This window comes from Erinaceus europaeus, chromosome 16 (assembly GCF_950295315.1).
Source record: "Erinaceus europaeus chromosome 16, mEriEur2.1, whole genome shotgun sequence".
NCBI classification, from domain to species: domain Eukaryota; kingdom Metazoa; phylum Chordata; class Mammalia; order Eulipotyphla; family Erinaceidae; genus Erinaceus; species Erinaceus europaeus.
The window spans coordinates 50,395,182-50,404,740 of record NC_080177.1 but is presented as its reverse complement, the minus strand read 5'-3'; the positions used below and the strand labels follow the sequence as shown (position 1 = coordinate 50,404,740).

The 9,559-nt window shown below is 42.1% G+C and overlaps 1 long non-coding RNA gene across 1 annotated transcript; it reads right to left on the bottom strand.

The window, feature by feature from the left end:
* Nucleotides 1–453: 453 nt before the first annotated feature.
* On the bottom strand, nt 454–7,662 carry LOC132533349 (uncharacterized). Its single transcript, XR_009545224.1, has 3 exons — nt 7,574–7,662; nt 6,477–6,633; nt 454–548 (listed from the first exon to the last, which is right to left on the bottom strand). It is a non-coding gene; the product is annotated as an uncharacterized LOC132533349 (long non-coding RNA).
* Between the last annotated feature and the right edge of the window lie 1,897 nt (nt 7,663–9,559).

Genomic DNA, 9,559 nt, shown 5'->3' with positions numbered 1-9,559 from the left:
CTTAAGCCTGTCCTTGTGCTTAGTGCCACGTGTGCTTAGCCCACTGCACTACCACCCGACCCCCTACAGGTAATATTTTAATGACTACTGTGTTTAAAGAAACTAATTACCCCTTAGCATTTTATTAAGATAGGAGGATTAGAAAGTGAATAGAAAATATCTTTTTAAAAATTTTTTTATTTTTAGAAAGGAAACACAGACAAAACCATAGGATAAGAGGGATACAACTCCACACAGTTCCCACCACCAGAACTCCATATCTCATCCCCTCCCCTGATAGCTTCCCTATTCTTTATCCCTCAGGGAGCATGGAGCCAGAGTTATTATGGGGTACAGAAGGTGGAAGGTCTGGCTTCTGTTGCTTCTCTGATGAACATGGGTATTGACAGGTTGATCCATACTCCCAGCCTGTCTCTTTCTTTCCTTTTCTTTTCTTTCTCTTTCTTTGGGGTAGGGGTCTTGGGGAAGTGGGGCTCCAGGACACATTGGTGGGGTCGTCTGCCCAAGGAAGTCCGGTTGGCATCATGGTAGTATCTGGAAACTGGTGGCTGGACAAAGAGTTACCATATAAAACCAAACAAATTGTTGACTAATCATGAACCTAAAGTGTAGAATATTGCAGATGAAGATTTGGGCATCTCTGTTTTGAAGATTGCTAGTAGGTCTATTTTAGTTATATTCCAAAGGGCCCATGAACTTTATGGAGCTGAATGCAGATTTGTAGGCCCTTGCAGCAGGTGAAAGCAGTACCTCACAAATGCTAAGTGAATTAAAACAAACGATAATTAACATTTTTTTGTAGTTCCACAGTGTAAAGAGTAAGAATGCATGTATGTATGTATGTATGTATTTATTTATTTATTTATTCATTTTATTTTCCACCAGGGTTATGGCAGGGGCTTGGTGCCTGCATGAGTTTGCTGTTTCTGGTGGTCATTTTCTTTTTTTTCTCCAGGGTGATTGTTGGGGCTCAGTGCCTGCACTAGGAATCCCATTGCTCCTGGAGGCCATTTTTTCCCATTGTTGTTGCTCTTGTTGTTGTTATTATTGTTATTGCTGTTGTTGCTGTTGAATAGGACAGAGAGAAATAGAGAGAGGAGGGGAACGGCAGAGAGGGGGAGAGAAAGACAAACACCTGCATACCTGCTTCACTGCTTGTGAAGTGACCCCCCGGTCCCCACAGTTGGGGAGCCGGAGTCTCAAACGTGGATTGTTACATCGGTCTGAGCACTTCAGTGTCATCTATGCTTAACTTGTTGCACTTTTACCTGCCACCCCCATTGTTTTATTTTGATAGAGGCTGAGAGACAGAGAAAGATACAGTGGGAGAGGGGGAGAGAAGTACCCTTTCATTGTTCATGAAGCATCCCCACCCCCAGCAGGTGGGAATAAGATTTTGACCTCTATTCCTTGCACACAGTAATATGTTGGTCTTACCAGGTGGTGGCACACCAAGCCTGGGAGTAGGACTTTTCTAAAAGCAAAAGCTTTAGGCAGAAAATACAGCATGATTGCTCTGCAAAAGACTTCCATGTCTGAGGCTTAGGTCTCAGGTTCAATCCCCTGCCCCACTATAAAGCAGAGCTGATCAGTGCTGTGGTAAGACAAGCAAACAAATATAACCAAATACTGCAAGGTCCTTCCACTATTTCTGACTCTATTCAGAATCGGAATTAGTTCAGCACACTAATACAACAGGAACCAGATATCCTATTTTTTAATGAATTTTTAGTTTTTATTAATAGTTTGTTACAAGATTGTGAGATTACAATTTGTAGTTCCACACCAGGCCCACCACCAAAATTCTGTATCTCCACCATCCTACCTCCCAAGGATAACCACCATAGTTTTCACAAGTTACTAGCCTCTGTTTTGTTTGGATATTTTTGGCAAGTTCATGTAAGAAATATTTTTATATTCTATCTAAGAATGAAACCAGCTGGTAGTTGTCTTTCATCTCTTTCATCATAATCACATTCAGGTCCATCCATTTTGTCCCAAAGGACACAATATTATCTGTTCTGATTACAGAATAGCATGCCATAGAATATGTATCTTTTAATTTCTTTGATAGTCATCTGATGATGGGCATTTAGGCTGCTCCCACACTTGGGTGATTTTTCTTTCTTGTTTGATAGCTAATGAGAGACAGATATAGAAAGGAGAGAGAAGAAAAAAGAGACAGAAAAGGAGAGATACCCAAAGCACTGCTCCACCACTTGTGAAGCTTCTACCCTATATGTAGTGACCAAGAGACTTGAACATGGGTCCTCATGCATAGTAATATGTGTGTTCCACAGGGTGAGCCCTACCCTGTATCCATGCTTCATAATTCCGTTGCATTTGCCTCTCCCCTGTTTTTCTCCTATAACTAATTCCACAATTACCTTCACTGTGCTTTCTAGGTAGTTACTGTAACCTTGCTACTGTTTATGATAATTAAATCCATCTGATTTTTGACAGTTTTTTTGTGGTGTGTTCAAAGTTCCTATTAGTGCTGTTACTGTCAATTATTTTAGTTCCATATTGCCTTTCTTATCATCACCAATGGTATACAATGGAAAGCCAGCCTTAGAATTCTCAGTGATGTTCATGTGCCTCTTAACTGGTCTTCTGGTCTTCATGTGAATCTCCTGCCAAATATAATCATGTGGTGTACATTCTGTCTGAAAAGTATAACTAATACAGCATGCTCCTGTGTCCTTCAATTCATTTTTGGAACATCTGCTGTGGTAATTCTTACATTTCACCCTTACAGGGAGCTATTGTTTTTATTCACTTTTAAGAAATAGCCTAATAGAGAGCATGTACTATTTCTCGGGTATGTTAAAAGCTGTATTACACAAGAATACTCCCAAATCAATAACTTATTCAATACTATGTTTTAGATTCCTTGATCAAATATTCTCAGAACTCATGAAGTGTTCTAGAGACCTTTGCACTGTCTTTAAGCAAGAGAGTGTCCTAGCTCTCAATGAAAGAGGTGGGTTATTCCAATTCACAGAGGCTAGAGGGAACTTGGAATTCGGAGTCAGTACATCCTAAAGGTCAGAGGATTCATCTTCCTCCAACCAAATCCTAAACCTTGAGATTAAATAATCTATCTTGGCTGAAGTTTTAGCTTTCACTGGCATTTTAACTACATTGTGAAGTCCTGTGCTTGAGCTTCAACATCTTCCTTTCCTCTGCAGAAGACAGCCTATTCACTGCCTTTATGGAGAGCCTGAGCTTGATAACTTGGATTGCTATTGTTTGTTAATCACTGCCAGTCTTTTGAGCTGTTTTTTTACTAATTATAAAGTAGTAATTGGCACTCTCTTTCACAATCCTCAAGTTTACACTTTCCTCACAGCAAAATAAGATTGTATTTATTATTTCAGCAAGAGAGAAACACAGAGAGAGAGAGAGAAAAGAGAAAAAGAGAGAGAGAAAGAGAGAGAAAGAGAGAGATGGCACACTGTTGGGCCTTAAAGCCAGCCCCCCTGCTCTGCTTGCATAATCATTGTTTTGCCTGAAAGATCCCCACCACATTATCCCCTCAGGGTATTGCTAATTCAGTTAAAACCATCGCAACAGTTGCTAAGGAGGCTTTCACCTTCCCAACATGCCTTTTGCCTCTCTTCACCCCCTTTCCTAGCCATTTGCGTTTCCAACTTGCCACTTCCAGTTTTTACCCTATAAGACCTGCTGCTGTTCCAGTTTCACTCTCTTTTCTCTTTCGCATCCTGACCAGGAGAAGGGCTGGCGTGCATAGCGGGAGGCGGCCATTTTGCTAGCTCCACGTGGCCTAAACCTGCTGTGCCTGCACTCAACCCTGGGGCATCCTCGTGAATAAAGATTTGTGTTCCCACTCTGCCACTAGTTCCTGGTCTCTTCTCTCTCCCGCAAAACCCCACAGCACACCTGGTTGAGTACACACATTACAGTGCACAAAGGTCACCACCTACAAGGGAGAAGCTTCAGGAATTGTGAAACAGTGCTGCAAGTCTCTCTGTCTCCCACTCTTTATCTCTCCCCTTTCAATTTCTCCCTGTCTCTATCTGACATAAATAAATAAAATAAAAAATAGATAGGGGGAGAGATCAGAGTACTGCTCAGCTCAATCTGATGTTTGTGCTGGGGACTGTACCCAACACCTCAGAGTCTCAGGCATAAAAGTCTTTTGAATAGTCATTATGTTTTCTACCCGGAGATCTTTACATTTTCCTTACACAACACCAGGTTTTATATTACCTTAACACTGTATTATGTTTCTAGTTCACTGGGGTAATTCTTCAGTCACTGCATAAGGGACTGACTTTTCCAGCTGCCTGAAGTAATGGGGTCCTCATTGTCTACTGGGTGCTTAATAAGCCAGCTCATATATATCATTTTCTGCTCTATGTTTTGGAAGAACTCTTGGCATCAGTCTCCACAATGTGGATTCTCTGGGAAGCCCACTTTGAGAGGGAGGCTAGTGTTCAATTAGCGTCTTTTAGGAAACATCCATAGGTCTAATACCTACAGAAAAAAAAGAGGAGAAAAAGGAAAGGGTGGTGGGAGAAGTCATTTTTATTTTCTCAATGCAGGCATTACATAACCAGTCTAGAAGACATAGAGAATAAAAGAGAAGAAAGGCAGGACTCCGGGACTCTAGGAAGGTATTCCCAGCAGGAGTAACTTGTAGACCAATACCTCAGGCTGATCACAGAGTTGAGCACTGGTTCTTTCTATATTAGCAATGGCCTACTATATCCAGGTATCTGTCATCTGCTAGTTGTTTCTCCCTCCTCTGTTTCTCTGCCTCTCACTACTAGCGTTATCAATGGGATTTAGTGCCTGCCTGGACAATGACTTCCATTGCTTCTGGTGACTATTTTCCTCCTTTTTATTTTGGACAGAGGGAGAGAGCCAGAGAGAAGAGGAAACACCTGCAGTACTGATCCACCACTCCTGAAGCTTCCCACAAGTAGATGGGAACTAGGGGCTTGAACTAAGGTCCTTGTGTTTTGTTGGCTGAGCCACTGTCTGTTTTATTTTATCTTTTTCTTAACCAAAGCACAGCTCATCACTGGTTTATGAGTGTGCTAGAGATTAAATCTAGGACTTCAGAACCTTAGGCATGAAGGTCTTTTGTATAACTATTATGATATCTTCCCAGTTTTTTTTGTTCCTTTTCTTTAAAGTATTTGTTTATTTTAGTGAGAGATGAAGAGAGAGAAAGGGGCCAGGTGGTGATGCACCTAGTTAAGCATACATATTACAGTTTTCAAGGACCCAGGTTCAAAAGCCTGGTCCCCACCTGCAGGGAGAAAGCTTCTTGAGTGGGGCTGTAGGTGTCTCTCTGTCTCTCTCCCTTTATATCTTCCCATCCCTTCTCAATTTCTCTCTGTATTTTTCCAATAATAAATAAATAAAACTTTTTTTCTTTTAACCAGAGCACTGCTCAGCTCTGGTTTATGGTGGTGAAGGGGATTGAACCTGGGACTTTACAGCCTCAGGCATGGCAGTCTGTTTGCATATCCATTATGCTATCTACCCCTGCGATAATAAATAAATAAAAACACTTAAAAAGAGAGAGGGAAAGAGAAAGAGAAATTTACATTTTGAAAGTCTACTTTATACTTAGGTCTTGAAAAGTATACAAAACATTATCCTAATTCTAGCAAACATTAGTTCAAGGTTATAAAGAAAACTCCTCTGGGAAGATAGGCAAAGACCCTAAGAAGACAAAAGAAGGGCTGACAAATAGAGCTATGATGAAAATTATCAAGCAGTTTAGTAATTAAATAAAGAAAAGAAAACCTCATTTCCACCTTGCAAATGGATATAGCTTTACAAGAATAATAGTACTTATGAAGGCAGCTGGAAGAAATGGCTGTTCATATGCCATAGTGCTTATTCTGGAAATGGCTGAAACATTATACTTTACTGGACAATGGTTTATTGAATGTTTTAGAAATGCACCCACCTTTAAGTATAAGCTATTTTAATTGTAGGACCTTATTTGAAGGCAAAAGGCAAATAAGAACCCCTGAGTCTCCTCTAAAGAGAAGAAGCATGGCTTTACTTAGAGAAAAGCTTCAAGTGTTGGGATTTGAGTTAATAGTGGTCTTGCTCACAAAGCATTAACACCATCTATATAGCACCTAATGAATGCCAGGTTTTGTTCTCAACACTATGAATTTTTATTTTTTTTGTTTGTTATTGGAAAGAGACAGAGAGAAATTGAGAGGGGGAGATAGAAAGGGAGAGAAACAGAGAGACACCTGCAGCCTCACTTCACCACTTGTGAGGCTTTCCCCCTGAAGGTGGGGACCAGGGACCCAAACCTGGGTCCTTGCACATTGTAACATGCGTGTTCAACCAGGTAAGTCACCACCCGTCCCCCTCAACACTTTGCATATATCACGTTCCTCTAGCCCTTCCATCCCTATCCTGGGCCTTCTATCTCTTACCACCATGAGACTGATCTGGTAGAAAAATGACACACTTACCTAACTTCTGTCATTGGGTGGTGGGGGTCTCCTCTTTCTCCTCACTGTATCATAGGACTGGAGAAGGCACTTAACTTGCTTCTTTCACCCTGATAAATCAGTGTTTCACCCATGTTTGCTCCACTAGAGGGAAACGATCTCACTCTTCAGTCCATTTCTGCAACCAGAAAGTCAGCCCTAATTAGTCCAGTGCCCACCACTAAGTCACACTGCATGAGATGACATACAGACTAAGATATGCTGGGGTGGGGGTAATAGACCGGCAATACCCACTTTCCTTCTTTCTTTCTTTCTTTCTCTCTTTCTTTCTTCCTTTCTTCCTTTTTCTTTTCTTTCTTTTTTTCTTTTCTCTTCTTTTGCTCTGGACACTTCTCTGAAGGGTTGTATGTAATTTCCACCACATTCCATTGCCTTGGACTCCTCACCCAGCCCAGCCTGACTGCAAAGTTGCTGGGGAAGCCCACAGCTCATCGCCAGCAAGGGACTTGGGACTTCATCCCAGGAATTATATTATTTTCTTTTGTGTCTGCCTTTTGGCTCAATTCAGAGCCACAAGCAGTTAGGACCATATTTTTGCTCCTGGATTTTCATACCTGTCCAGAATCAGGTTATTTATGTACTACCAAGTACATACATAGAACTGTGACCTTTGGCGCCACATGGTGGCTGAATATACACATTACAAGGTAGTTAGCTTTTATTACTATGGCTTTCAACAACCCCAGATGTTAATTTTGGGTGGGTGCAAGTGAGAGGGAAGTGAAATGGAATGTTAGAAAATAAGAGGGCTGGGTAGTGGCAGCTCACTTGATAGAGCACACAAGTCAACATACACAAAGACCTGGGTTCAAGCATCCAGTCCCTACCTGCAGGGGGAAGCCGGAAGAGCAGTGGAATAGTGGTGAGACTCACTGGATATTAGAGAGATGAGGTCCTAGGGGTTCTGGCCCTACCTAAATTCACCCCTTCATTAACAGTTATTTATTGTATCCTGCATTTGACAACAAAATAATTGTTGACAGTGCCTGAAATTTCTAGAGTTGTTAGAAGATCAAGCAAGTTAAACAGAACACACCAAATAAGACTGAGAAGCCCACCTAGCACTGCTCAATAAATTGCAAGACACACCGGCCTGCTGGTTTACCTCACTTGGCCAGCCCATCCCTAGTTGGGGACAGAAAGCAGATAAGGCTATTGAGAGAATCCTCCATCACCTCCCCCAACCACCACTCTAGACCTCATGTGTGTCTCCAGGATCTACACTCAGGTGGCTTCTTATCATAGTCCAGAATATTCAGAGCACTGCTAAGGAGGTTCAGAAAAAGATCTGACCCTAGTCTGGGAGATTTCTGGGAAATGCCAGGGCTGGCTCTAGCCGCTAACTACTGTGCCAGATGAAAGCTGATGGATTTGGTGGTAGACCCAGGAATTTAAAGAGCAAAGCTTAATTGAAGGTGCTGGCAGGAGTCACGGAAAAATGGAGAGTGGTAATGGACAGAGTGCATTAGTAAGGTTCCCACACACTGGTCACCTTTTCCCTGAGACTCTTGACACTCACCCTGAGAGGCCCCTTGCATGCTTTCAGCATCCATCATCTCCCCAGGCTGCCCCATTATGTACTTAGTGAGCTGGAAGCCTGGTGCCTCACTGTTTCTGGCTCTGGGGAGGTGGTGCCTTGGACAAAACACATTTCCCAGCAAGAGAAAAACAAAGTGACTGCACAGTGGAAAGAGCAGAAGGGGGCCGTACAGCCCTTTGACTGTATAGCAACCAGGGGCTTTGCTCTGGTTGTGAGGGACTGGCTCACCGAATGTGGGTAAGGTCCTGCACGAAGAATCACAGATCTACATCCCTTGCTGATACCATTTCTAGGAGTAATGAAAAATAAATCTGTATAACTTCATTGGTGTGGTAGACGTTTTAGAATCTAGGGTGAATTCTTGAATTTTTAACTATTTTTTTTGTCGTATTTATTGGATAGAGACAGCCGAAAATTGTGAGAGGGAAGGGGGAGACAGAGAGGGAGAGAGATAGAGAGACCCCTGCAGTCCTTCTTCACCACTTGCAAAGCTTTCCCCCTGCAAGTGGGCACTGAGGGTTCAAACCCTGGTCCTTGCACACTTGAATATGAGCACTCAACAAGGTGTGTAGCCAACCGGCACCAATTTTTAACTATTTTTAATGACCATTTACTGGGTATTTGGTAGGTGCTCCTTATAGGACCTTGCAAACTTGCTAGGGAAGAGCTTCATGAGAAGTGGAACAGTGCTGCAGGTGTCTCTCTTTCTCTATGTCTTGTTCGTGTGTGTGTGTGTGTGTGTGTGTGTGTGTGTGTGTGTGTGTGTGTGTGTGTGTGTGTCTGTGACTGTGTTTTTCCCACCAGGGTTATTGTTAGGGCTCAATGCCTGACTCCACAAATATCAGTGTCCTTTTTTTCTTGGTAGTAGTGAGAAAGAGAGAAGGGGAAAAGACAGACAGAAGAAGAAACATCTGCAGAACTGCTCTACAGCTCTTAAAGCTTTCCTCCTGCTGGTGGGGACTGAGGACTTGAACCCAGGTCCTTAGACATTGTAAAGTGTGCTTTACAAATCTCTTTACCAAGTGATTACTAGCACTTGAATTTTAGCATCATTGTCATTGTCATTGGATTTATTTTCTGTCTCAATGTGGTCTCCTTCTTCTCTTCTTTGCCTAGCGGTGTAGTTTAGTTACAGTCAAAGTCACCAAAGTATATTCCCTCTGCTGAACTGGGATCCTGGGGTGAAGTCAAGCCCAGAGGAGGGGCCCTGTCCCCAGCCATGATGTACTGGGAACACCAAGCTTACCTAATTTTTTATTTTTATATTTTATTGGAGGTTATTAATAGTGTATTTGGGTCTTCTCCCTTTTTTGTTTTGTGAGTCTGGCTAAAGGTTTGTCGATTTTGTTCACTCTTTCAAATAACCAATATTTACTTTCGTTGATCTTTTGTATGGTTTTCTTATTTTCAGTGTTATTTATTTCTCCTCTAACTTTAGTGGTTTCTGTCCTTCTGGTTACTTTAGGGTTCCTTTGTTCTTCTTCTAGGTCTTTAAGATGTGCAA